This window comes from Dendrobium catenatum, unplaced genomic scaffold (assembly GCF_001605985.2).
Source record: "Dendrobium catenatum unplaced genomic scaffold, ASM160598v2 fragScaff_scaffold_133, whole genome shotgun sequence".
Classification (NCBI taxonomy): Eukaryota; Viridiplantae; Streptophyta; class Magnoliopsida; order Asparagales; family Orchidaceae; genus Dendrobium; species Dendrobium catenatum.
Genome location: NW_021318595.1, coordinates 3,941,756 through 3,954,017, shown reverse-complemented (window position 1 = coordinate 3,954,017; position 12,262 = coordinate 3,941,756). Strand labels below are relative to the sequence as shown.

Below are 12,262 nucleotides of genomic sequence, written 5' to 3'. Positions count from 1 at the left end.
ATCTCAAAAGATGAACATGAAATTCTATAGAATATGTTTAAGGATAGAATACACATCTATTTTTTTTAAAGTCTTCATTCTTCTTTTTAGATTTGGTGCGGAGTTATGGATAGGCTTAATCTTTAAAAGACGAACATAACATTCTTCAAGAGATAAGTCCGATAGAAGAGTAAATATATATATTCATAAATATCGCTCTTACCGATAATAAGGTATAATATATTATATTATCTAAAAAGATAATATAATATTCTACAAATCTATTCAAAATTAGAAATGAGGTTTTAAAAAAATATCTACGTTCCCAAAGATTCTTCCCTTGTTTTAATATGAATAAACAAGGTTTATTTTTAGTCTGAGGTTCTAAATCCCTATAGAGGCAAGCCCTATAATTAATTACATCCTAGGAGAAAAGCTCCTAAGAAAACTCTCGATTAAAGCAGTGATTTCATACCTTGAATGAATATTTTATTGATAATTTGATTGGCTCACTCATTGCCTACGAGCAATATTTGGGTCAAAGACTTTTGGATGCAGGTGAAACAATAATGCTAAAAGCGGAAGACATGGAGAAAAGTTGCTTAGTTGGTGAGGAAAGCGATGACTTAACAAGCAAATTGAAAAGTCCACTAAAGCACAAGCATAAGCATCAACAAAAGTGGAATAAAGGTAAAAATGATAAGAATGTTAAGATTTATTCAAATATTATTTTCTTTGGATGTAGGAAATATGGATATCTGAAAAGTTAGTGTCCTAATTTGAGAACTCTTCCTGCTAAAGAAAATGGTAAACCTAAGCAAATTGTAAAAATGGATAATAATGAAAAGCAAAAATTCTCTTGGGTAGATCTAGCTTCTGAATCATCAGACCAGGAGCAAAATAATGTTTAAACCCTTTGTTTATGTGTTTTTGTGTGCATGTTTTTTTTTTATTTGTTGTATTTTTATTTTTGTTTATTTTATGTGTTTTTCTGTTTTTATTTTTTAGTGTTTTGTATGATTTTGAAATGTTTTCACATCTGATTCCATGTTTTATATCTAAGTATTTTATTCATACTAGACAAAAATATTTTCGTACTGTACGAAATCTGTAGCAAATTGATAGTTTGTTTTGACTCATTGCGTATTGTTTAATTTTTTCAATACATATCGTACTGTAAGATCTCATGATCGTCCTGGACGATTTGTATTACTTATTCTGTATGCATATAAATGGCTATACGGTTAGATTCAGTTCTTTATAACTAATCCTACGTACGAAACCCAAAGTTTGTATATACGAACTTTGTGTCATTCAATGTTGAGAATGAATCTTTTTATGAGACATTTGGAATGTGATATGAAGATTTTTATAGTTTGTGTACTTGTGGTTTGTTTAGTGTTTTTCTATACTTTTATTGCTTTAGATTTTTTGAATGTTTAAAGTGTTTTTGTTATGTGTTTGAAATGTTTGTTAGCCTATATGAAAATTCCTTAAATTTTTTATCTTACAAGTGCTATACTTTGAACTGCAACATAAAATTGAATTTATTAAAAAATCTAATTTTTCTAAATTTAAGTTTTGCTTATAATTTGATATTATTAAGATTGTCAATTTCATGTATTTTATTTAGACTACATTATTGTTAATATTATTATTGCATTTGTGATATTTTCTTATTTTGTATTTCACTTATCAATTAATATTTATGCACTTAGAAAGATTTGAAATTTTAGATTATTGATTTTAGAAAGAATATAATTACTCTTGAAAATTGTACAAATGTACAAAAATCAAAAGAAATGCGCAAAGATTCGCAATGTGAAAAAGAGGCACAAAATAAGTCCAATAAGTGAAAAGATGCAAAAAAATATGCCACAAAATTTAAAAAGATGCGCAAAGCGCCACATGTGGTAGTTATTTCTTTCCGGACTCTTTTAATCTCTTAATTCAAATTGATCTTATGTTCATTTATATTCTGTATTGAAATTTGAAATATATAATTTTATTATTCATCCTTCTTGCAATAATTTTCTCTATCTTAATGTTTAAATAGACTCATATTTTGATAATTTTTTTTTAGTTTCTATATTATATCTCTTCTTAAATTCTATGAATTTTTATGATTTGATTAATGTTTTAATTTTATTTGCATACATTATTTCAATCACTTTCAAGGTTAAATTATCAAATGATTTTCATATGTCTGTTTACATTTCTAGTCTTTTTATTCTTCACTTTTTGATGTTGTCAAAAATGTGGAGTAATTGTTTGTTGTGTCTTGTGTATTCTTGTATTTTTTTATTTATTTTATCGTATGTTTTCATATTATGTGTTTATATTTGTTTTTTGTTTTGTTTTTATTTTGTGTGATTATTTTTGTCTTGTATAAAATTTTTTAAAAACAAAAAAAATGGTTAAATTGCCTCCTTATTTTTATATGTTCATCATTTCAGGAAGAGTTTAGGAGATTCTTAGAATTGAAATTATACAAATAATAATTATTTTGCCATCTTCAAAAAGGGGGAGATTATTAAGGGAGCTGCTATTTGCATGTTTTACATTCTTGCAACTTGTATAGTTTTGATGATTCTAAATATTATTATTTTATGTGTAGTTATCTCCTAACACTTTTTGGAAGATTTGTTTATGCTCTTGTGTGTACTAACATTTCAAGAAAATCGAACTCCAAATTATGAAGACTTCAAATCAAATTTAGCATGCAATCCTTTGTAAATTGAAGCCATTAATTATTCTTTGAATTGAGAGGGTGTGATTGCAATTGAGTGAATAAAAACACACGCACACACTTAAGGAGATCTTGTAAAATTTGTACTGATCATAAGGGATGAACCTAGTTCGTACGGGACGATCAGGTCAGTTATCTCCTCGTAAGAGCAATGGAACGAACAGGAACTGAAGAAAAAATTTTTCTAAGTCCTGATCATCTAGGACGAAGTGTATTCGTCCCAGGACAAATTAACCTCTAGAAAAATCTTGTTCAGGACGAAGTATATTCGTGCCAGGAAGAGTTACTCTCTAGACAAATTTCGTCCAGATGAACTGAATTCGTCCTAGGACGAAGGGAACCGACTATGACAATTTCTAGCAATGTTTTGCAGTTTTCGAAACCAACCTTTGATATAACTTTTCATCACAGGATGAACATATTTCATCCCAGGATGAACATATTTCGTCTCAGGACGAATTTAGTTCGTACTGATTCAGAAATGGTTTGTACGGGAAAATTTTTGCACAGGTCGTACGGGACTAACTCAAGTTTGTACGGGACTATCCACTGAGCAAAAAAACTTGAAATTAGTAGTTTTTTAGACGGTTTTTCTTGTCCTTTATATATAAGGAGTCCTAGAAACTATTAGAAGTGCCTTTGGAGTTGTTTTCTCTTGAGTGGGATCATTGAGTGTGAGTGTTTGGGAGAGATTGTATCAGTGAAGAGTGAGAGATCAAGTGAGAGGTTTGTGAGGGATTCACAAGGTTACTTTAAGTGAAGATCTATTTGTTTCCTTCAAGTTTTTATCCATATCCTCTGAAGGCTCTCAAGTGAAGTTCAACAACATTGGTCCGGTTCTCTGCCGACACTTGGAGAGTGTAAAAGGACAATAAGGTGAATCTTTGGCAGTTATTGTGTCTTCATTCTTTTGGAGAAAACTAGAAGATAGAACTTGAAAGGGAGAGAGGAAAGGGTGGAGTTTGAGAGGGAGAAGATCCTTGGAGGGGATTTCAAGAGAGTGTGGAGGGGATATTCACACGGTTGCTCCGGCGAACTTGCACCTCAGTACCATCAGATTCAAGGGTCGTCTTGAGAGAAGTTTTAGGAAGAAGAAGATCTCTTTGGTGTCAAAGGACCCGGCTCCTCCACCCCACCGGGGAAGGTGAAAGTGATTTTATACAGGCTTCTCCTCCTTGCTGTGGAGGCAAAAGGAGAGTCACTTTGTGGTATTAGTGCAATATTCAGAGGGTGACTCCGAGGAGTTGACGTAGGTCAAGGTTTGACCGAACCACTATAAATTTGGTGTTTTTTTTCTTAATTTTCTTCAGCATTTAATTTAATTGCAAGTTGTTTACTCTGGTTGAAAAGTTTATTTTTAAACTTTAAATTTAAACCCGATCATAATATTCAAGATGAGTTTACATATTTCTAAGTCTGAATACCGTTATGAAAGTTTATCTTTGTCCCCCGGGGTGATATACTCTTTCTAACGAGTTGATTCGACCTTAGAATTAGAACTTAACCTTAATCTTAAAATCCCCAAAGAAAACTAATATTTTTCAAAACCTGTTTTCCAAAATTCCACCAACAGTGTCCACTTAAGTATTATTTGAGAACGTAATATTACGTGTACGATCATACCAGCAACAGTGCACCGGATCCCATCAGAACTCCGCAGTTAAGCGTGCTTAGGCGAGAGTAGTATTGCGATGGGTGACCTCCTAGAAAGTGATCGTGTAGCACTCCTTATTCAACAAACCTACTCTTTTTTTTTTGCCAGTTTTTTGCCAAAGCCTACAAACCTCTGGCAGTGTTGGCTCGCCTCGCATCGGGAGAAGAAATATGCATCGTGGGACCCGTGAAGGCGACGGGCGGGTCCTAGGACTTGACCGTGCGGGAATTGCAAAAACTTTTCGCACAGGACTTCGATTCGGCACAATAACCATGCTCCGGAAAGCTCTTCCCATGCCGGAAGGGGCGCCGATACGCCTCAGGCCCATCAGCCAGGCTCGCGCAATCAAAAACTATATTTTTGATCACCTTCGGTCCGCCGAAATGAAGAGGCCCCAAAATCACCATTTCATCGGAGTCTACTTAAGTATTATTTGAGAACATAATGTTACGGGTGCGACCATACCATCACCAGTGCATCGGATCCCATAAGAACTCCACAATTAAGCATGTTTGGGCGAGAGTAGTACTGGGATGGGTGACCTCTTGGGAAGTCCTCATGTTGCACCCCTTTTTCAGCTAACCTACTCTTTCTCTCTCTTTTTTTTGCAGCTCTTCGCCACAGCCTATGAATCCGCATCGTGCGACACATGAAGGCGACGACCGGGTTCTAAGACCCGACTGCACGTGAATGTCAATAGCGTTTCACCGAGGACTCCAATTTGGCAGTATTACCCCATTCTAAAAAGTACTTTCCAAACCAGACAGGGTGCCGATGCGCCTCAAGACCATCAGCCGGACTAGCACAGTCAAAAAATGCATTTTCAATCAGTTTCAGCCCACTGGAATGAAGAGGTCCCAAAATCACCATTTCATCGAACTCTACTTAGGTATTATTTGAGAACATATTATCACCGGTGCGATTATACCAGCACCAGTGCATCGGATCTCATAAGAACTTCGCAGTTAAGAATGCTTCGGTGAGAGTAGTACTAGGATGGGTGACCTCCTGGGAAGTCCTCGTATTGCACCCCTTTTTCAACCAACCTACTCTCTCTTTTTTTTTTAGCTCTTCGCCACAGCCTACGAACCACTAGCAGTGTTGGCTCGCCTAGCATCGGGCAAAGAAATCCTCATCGTGGGACCCGTGAAGGCGACGGGCAGTTCCTAGGACCTGACCGTATGGGAATGGCAATAACTTTTCGCACAGGACTCTGATTCGGCACTATGACCCCATTCCGAAAATCTCTTTCCGAGTTGTACGAGGCGCTAATGCACATTAGGCCCATCGGCTAGCCTCGCACAGTCAAAAAAAGTATTTTCAATCACCTTCAGCCCCTCCAGAATGTAGAGGCCCCAAAATCACCATTTCATCAGATTCTACTTAAGTATTATTTGAGAACATAATATTACGGGTGCGACCATACAACTACCAGTGCAACGGATCCCATCAGAACTTTGTAGTTAAGCATCCATGGGCGAGAGTAGTATTGGGATGGGTGACCTCCTGGGAAGTCCTCGTGTTGTACCCCTTTTTCAACCAAACTTATGTTGAAACTTATTCAATATGAATTAGGTTGTTAAACCTAAGCTTATGTCCTAGCAGCTAACCAAAGGGGGGGGGGGGTGAATTGGTAATTAAAAAATTTTATCCCTCTATAAAATTTAGAACCGATAAAATTAACTTTAGTCAATTTTTCTAGAAAAAGTTTTTCAACCACAATTTAAAAATAGTAAAACAAAAGTAGCGGAAAATAAAAAGACACAAAATTTATAGTGGTTCGATCAAACACGACCTATATCCACTCCCCGGAGGCACCCTCCGAGTATTGCACTAATACCACTAGTGACTCTCCTTTTGCACCCACAGCAAGGTGGAGAAGCGTTTACAAAAACTGTCTTTCACCACTACGCGGTGCGGCAGAGAACCGTCATCCTTTTACACTCTTCCCAGTGTTGGCAGAGAATCGCCCGTCCTTTCACACTCTCCCGCTGTAGGTAGAGAACCTTCCATCCTTTCACACTCTCCTAGTGTGGGCAGAGAACCCTTCGATTGTTCACACTCTCCATGTGTAGGTAGAGAACCCTTCGGCTGTTTACACTCTCCATGTGTCGACAGAGAACCGCATCTCCTTGACAGATCTTCTTCACAAGAAATCTTGAAGGAATAGAGAAAAGATTGAAGTAATCACAATCAACAAGTAGAGACTCTTACCTTTGATTACCAAGTGAAATCTTCACGCTCCAGTAGTAAGAATCCTCCTTCAAACACTCTCTCTCACTCTCTCCTTGACTCTCCTTTCAATTGGCACGAAGATCAGTAGGCAAAATGATTAAGTGGCAGTTTAGATTGGACTTTATATAGGAAAGACACAAAAAACCATCCAAAAACTGCTGAAATTCAAGTCTGTGAGTAGTCGATCGTCCCATATGATCATGAATTATCCTGGACAATTTTACTTAAATTAATTGGAAATGAACCCAATGTATATTGGTTCGAATTGACTTCGTACAGGAGCATCGTCCTGTACGAACTAGGTTAGTCCAGTACGAACAGTTATACTATAGGTCGGTTCCAATAACTACAGGACATTGCCAAAAATTGAAGTGTGGGTTCACTTCATCCTGGGACGAATGTAGGTTCGTCTGGGACAAAATTTTTCCAGAGGACTTTGTCCAGAGACGTGAGTGTTTCGTCTTGACAAATAGTGTTAACTTGATGTCCAGAGGAGTTCATCCAGGGACGAACTAGGACTTCGTCTGGACGAACAGAACAAAATGGAAATCCAGAGGATTTTGTCCAGGGACGATTCACACATTTCATCTGGACGAACAGTGTAAAGTGAGAATCCATAGGAGTTCGTCTAGGGACGAATATGGAATTTTGTCCGAAAGATAAGGACAAAAAAATTTCTCACTTCCTGTTCGTTCCCTTGCTCTTCCGAGGGGATAATTGACTTGATCTTCCCATACAAACAGAGTTTGTCCGGTACAATCAGTACAAAATTTTAAGGATTTCCCCAAGTGTGTGTGTGTGTGCTTTTTTAACTCAATTTATAATCACTCCCTTTCAAACTAAATAATGAAAAATACAAGCTTCGAATTACAAACTATCTTATGCCCAAATTGATTTGAAGTCTTCCTAGTATGGAGTTCAATTTTCCTGAAATGTAAGTCCACACAAGAGCAAAAACAAATCTTCCAAAAAATGTTAGGAGATAACAAAACTAAAAATAATAATTTTTCGAATCATCAAAACTATATAAGTTGCAAGAATGTAAAACATGCAAATAGTAACTCTCTTAACAATCTCTCCCCTTTTTTATGATGACAAAATAATTATTGTTTGTATAATTTTCAAATTTTAAGAATATCCTAAATTCCCCCTGAATTGATGATCATATGAAAAATAAGGAGGTTTTGCACAACAATTTTAACTTTTTTTTATTTTAAAAATTAAAATATGAAACAATACAAAATGACAAAGATATGAAAAGATACGAACATACGAAAAGATACAAACAATATTTTCTTCACCTTTTTGACAATAGCAAAATGAGAAGAAGAAAAAGACTAGAAATGTAAGCAGTCATATGATAATCCTACAATAATTGATCTTTGAAAATGATGGAAATAAATTTTGCAAATAAAATCAAATCTTTAGACAAATGAATATGATTCATAGAATTTAAGAAGTGATATAACATTGATAATAACAAATAGATCAAAAATATGATTCAATTTAGACACTAAATAAATAATATGATTGCATAAAGGATGAATATAAAATTTATATTTCAAATTTCAATAAAAAAAATATAAATGAATAAAAGATCAATTTGAATTAAGAGATCAAAAGATTGTGGAAAGAAATAACTATCACATGTGGCGCTTTGCGCATCTTTTTTAAATTTGTGGCATATTTTTGTGCATCTTTTCTGGGCATATTTTATGCCTCTTTTTTAATTTATGAACTATTACGCATTCCTTTTGATTTTTGTACATTTGAATATTTTTCAAGAGTAATTTTGATCTTTTGTAAAATCAATAATAAAAATTTTTAAAATTTTCTAAGTGCATAAATATTAATTGATAAGTGAAATACAAAATAAGAAAACATCACAATTTTTAATAATAGTATTAGACATTAATGTAGTCTAACTAAGAGACATGTAATTGACAATCTTAATTACATTAAGTTATAAGTAAAACTTAAATTAAAAAAAAATAGATTTTCTAATGAATTTATTTTTAACTTTCATTTAAAGGTATAACACTTTTTAAGATACAAAATTTAACGATAGTCATATGGGCTAACACACATTTCAAAACAAGATTAGAGCCAAAACATGATAACTTATATTGATATCAATTTATAAGATGTTACAATCGAAGTAAATGATATCAATAGAACTTAAAAAAAAAATTAACTCAAAAGAACACATAACAAAAAAGCAAAATATATCACATGCTTACTAAGCCACAATACAAAAACAACAACTAAAGAAACACACAAAATCAAGTACAATTGTCACTCGGATGGACCCTGATCTGGAAGAGTAGGAGGAGGTGCAGCACCGAAGAGGTTAAAATAAGTACTTATCATAAGCATGTTGGTACTAATATCATTCATTTATTCTCTCATAAATCCCATGTCTTGAGTGTACTGTACATCCTGCTGCTGCATATGAGTTTCAATTTGATCGAACCTTTGATCAAAGTGAGACTCTAAACGATCAAATCTTTGAATCAAATCCTGGTAATTTGGTTCACTAGCAGGTGTAGGCTCAGCTTCCTCCTCTGATTCACTAATAACAATATGAGTTTTTTGAGGTTCTTCTTTACTGAAGATTGCTCTAAAGGATGCGTCGTTGTAGTAGAGCGGTACTTCATATTTTTTATCTGGATGAACAAATTGTACTTTTTCTCTAGAATATAGGCAACTAGATGTCCTAAGACAATGTTCTTCTTACTTTTATGGGCGACATGACCAATTTCATAGAGTCCTTAAATGTAGTAAATCAAGAGTTGGGCATCATCTATAGGTTGTTTGGTCATAATCAAGTAGGTAACAGTAAAAAGAAGAGGGGTAAGGTTTACTCTATCACAAGCTTTAGGAATTATGGAAGTTCTAAGAACATGCTGGATGATACGAGCATCCAGAAGTAGGGTTTCTACCTTAGTCAAATGGTCCTTAAAATTAACTTTTCTAATCACTCAATTAATTTCAGTCTAATCAAATACAAAAGTGGTGGTCATGGTGTGTGCTCTAATTCCTTCAGTCCTTAAGTTTAAAATGATTCCTAAGTCAACTTTAGTGATTTCAACTTTCTTCTTAAAGACATATGATCTAATTATTGAATGGTCGGTGTTGAAACAAATGTTTGCTAAGAAGTAGTGGAAGGTTTCCTTATTGAAGAAATGGACTAAGGTGAGGATGAAACCAAATTGAGTAGAGGCAAACAAGTTCATTACCTTAAAGGTTGTTTGTTCTTGAAAGAGTACTCTAGACGGGGTGATTTTTGTGGAGACAAACCTAGGAAAGGATTCTTCATAGCTTTAGAAAGAAAGTTTTCAGAAGAATTTCTAGGTGGACCCTTGGACAGAATCTTCTAACGCTTGCTTGAACTTGCTATTGATAGGATCTAAGGAACGAAAAGGTTTGAAAGTGATGTGAGAGTGTGACTGCTGAGTTCAAAAGCCTGTCAATTTATTGAAAAATGATTGTTTGTACAGATGAAATCACTTTCGTCCCGTACGAAATTTAGTTCATCCCATACGAAAAAATTTTGTATGGACGAATGAATGAAACCAAAATAAAATAGCTTTTCGTAATCACACAACTTACGCAGTGTCCTTTTGTACGGACTTTTGACCAAACGATCGTATAGATGAACAGGTGTTCATCCTTGGCGATCAGAAATTTAAGATCATCTTAATGGCAGTTGAATCCGTCCGCCACACGAACCGCCATATGTTCGTCGAGAGGAACTAAAGGTTCGTACGTACGAATTGAATTTTTCAAAAAATGATCTTATCCATTTAACTGTCAGTCAATCGCCCCGTCGTTTCAGAATTTCTTTCAGACGATCGTGATGATCGTACAGATAAGTGACAAATAAAAATTGAAGAACTGCATGCAAATGGTTCTAAATCCAATATTTGACACACTACACAATTCATTATGTACGAAATATTTTTGTCCCGGACGATTATCACTCAAATTTTTCAAAACATGCACTCATTCAAAACTAAAATAGAAGCACACTAAAAACACAATGAAAATGAAAACAAAAACTCAAAATACAGAAAAAGTCACAAAACACAACGATATACAGAAAATTACTAACTAAAAACATACATCAATATTGCAGAAATTTTTTTTTATTAAGCATTCAAATCGATTACTCCAAGCCTTGTTCTTAATGCATTAAAAGTATCAAACGCTAAAGGTTTTGTAAAAATGTCTTTAAGTTGATTTTCAGTAGAAACATGAGTGAGTTCAATTTCTTCTTTGGATACATGATCCCTTATGAAATGATGCCTGATGTCTATATGTTTGGTTCTTGAATGCTGAATAGAATTTTTAGAAATACAAATAGCACTAGTGTTATCACAATAAATTAGAATAGTGCCTATAGTTAATCCTAAATCCATCAACTATTGTTTCAACCAAATTACTTGTGCCACACAACTTCCTAATGCAATGTATTCAGCTTCAGCAGTAGATAGAGCTACTAAATTTTGCTTTCTACTAGACCAAGAGACTAAAGAATTTCCAATAAATTGAAATGTTCCAGAAGTGCTTTTTCTATCCACCCTACAACCTGCAAAGTCAAAATCTGAATAACCAATTATTTCAAATGAAGAGCTAAACTTAGGAAACCAAATTCTTAAGTTCTGAGTTCCTAGCAGATATCTTAAAATCCTTATTACTACTGTCAAATATGATTCTTTTGGATCTGATTGAAATCTAGCACACAAGCAAACACTAAACATGATATCGGGCTGGCTAGCTGTCAAGTAAATTAAAGATCCAATTATCCCTCTAAATTTTTTTTGATCAACAGATTTTCCCTTGGGGTCCTTATCCAACTGAACTAAGCAACTCATAGGTGTACTAACAGGCATAGCATTGTCCATTTCATACTTTTTGAGGATATCCTTAACATATTTTGACTGACTAAGAAATGTACCCTCCTCAATTTGCTTAATGCTAAATCCTAGAAAGCAGCTTAAATCTCTCATTAAACTTATCTCAAATTCACTACTCAATGTTCTAGAAAATTCATCACAAAGAATTTTATTTGAAGATCCAAAGATGATGTCATACACATAAATTTGTACAATGAGTATATCCTTTCCAAATCTCTTTAAAAAGAGAGTTGTATCCACACTTTTTTTTTCAAATGATCTTTCAAGTAGAAAGGTGTTCAACCTCTCATACAAAGCCCTAGGTGCCTATTTTAATCCATATAATGCCTTTTTCAACTTGAAAACATGATTTGAGTATTTAGAATTTTCAAAACCTAGTGGTTGTTCTACAAAAATATCTTCTTGAATTACCCCATTTAAAAAAGTACTTTTTGCATCCATTTGAAATAATTTAAATCATCTAAAAAAGGCAAATGCTAACAAAATCCTAATTGCTTCAAGTCTAACTACATGGGCAAAAGTTTTCTCAAAATCAATTCCTTCAATCTGATTATACCCCTTAGAACCTAATATAGCCTTATTTCTAATGACCACTCCTGAGTCATTCATTTTATTTTTGAATACCCACTTCGTTCCAACTACACTTTGATCCTTTGATTTAATTCCCAAACTTTATTTCTTACAAATTGACTTAATTCTTCTTGCATGGAAAAAATCCTAAATTCA

At 34.2% G+C, this 12,262-nt stretch overlaps 4 pseudogenes; all 4 read left to right on the top strand.

The window, feature by feature from the left end:
- The first annotated feature begins 4,337 nt into the window (after positions 1–4,337).
- LOC114581046 lies at positions 4,338–4,456 on the top strand (annotated as a pseudogene).
- A 377-nt stretch (positions 4,457–4,833) lies between these two features.
- Positions 4,834–4,952, top strand: LOC114581040 (annotated as a pseudogene).
- A 344-nt stretch (positions 4,953–5,296) lies between these two features.
- Positions 5,297–5,415, top strand: LOC114581043 (annotated as a pseudogene).
- Positions 5,416–5,794: 379 nt separating this feature from the next.
- On the top strand, positions 5,795–5,913 carry LOC114581064 (annotated as a pseudogene).
- The last annotated feature ends 6,349 nt before the right edge of the window (positions 5,914–12,262 follow it).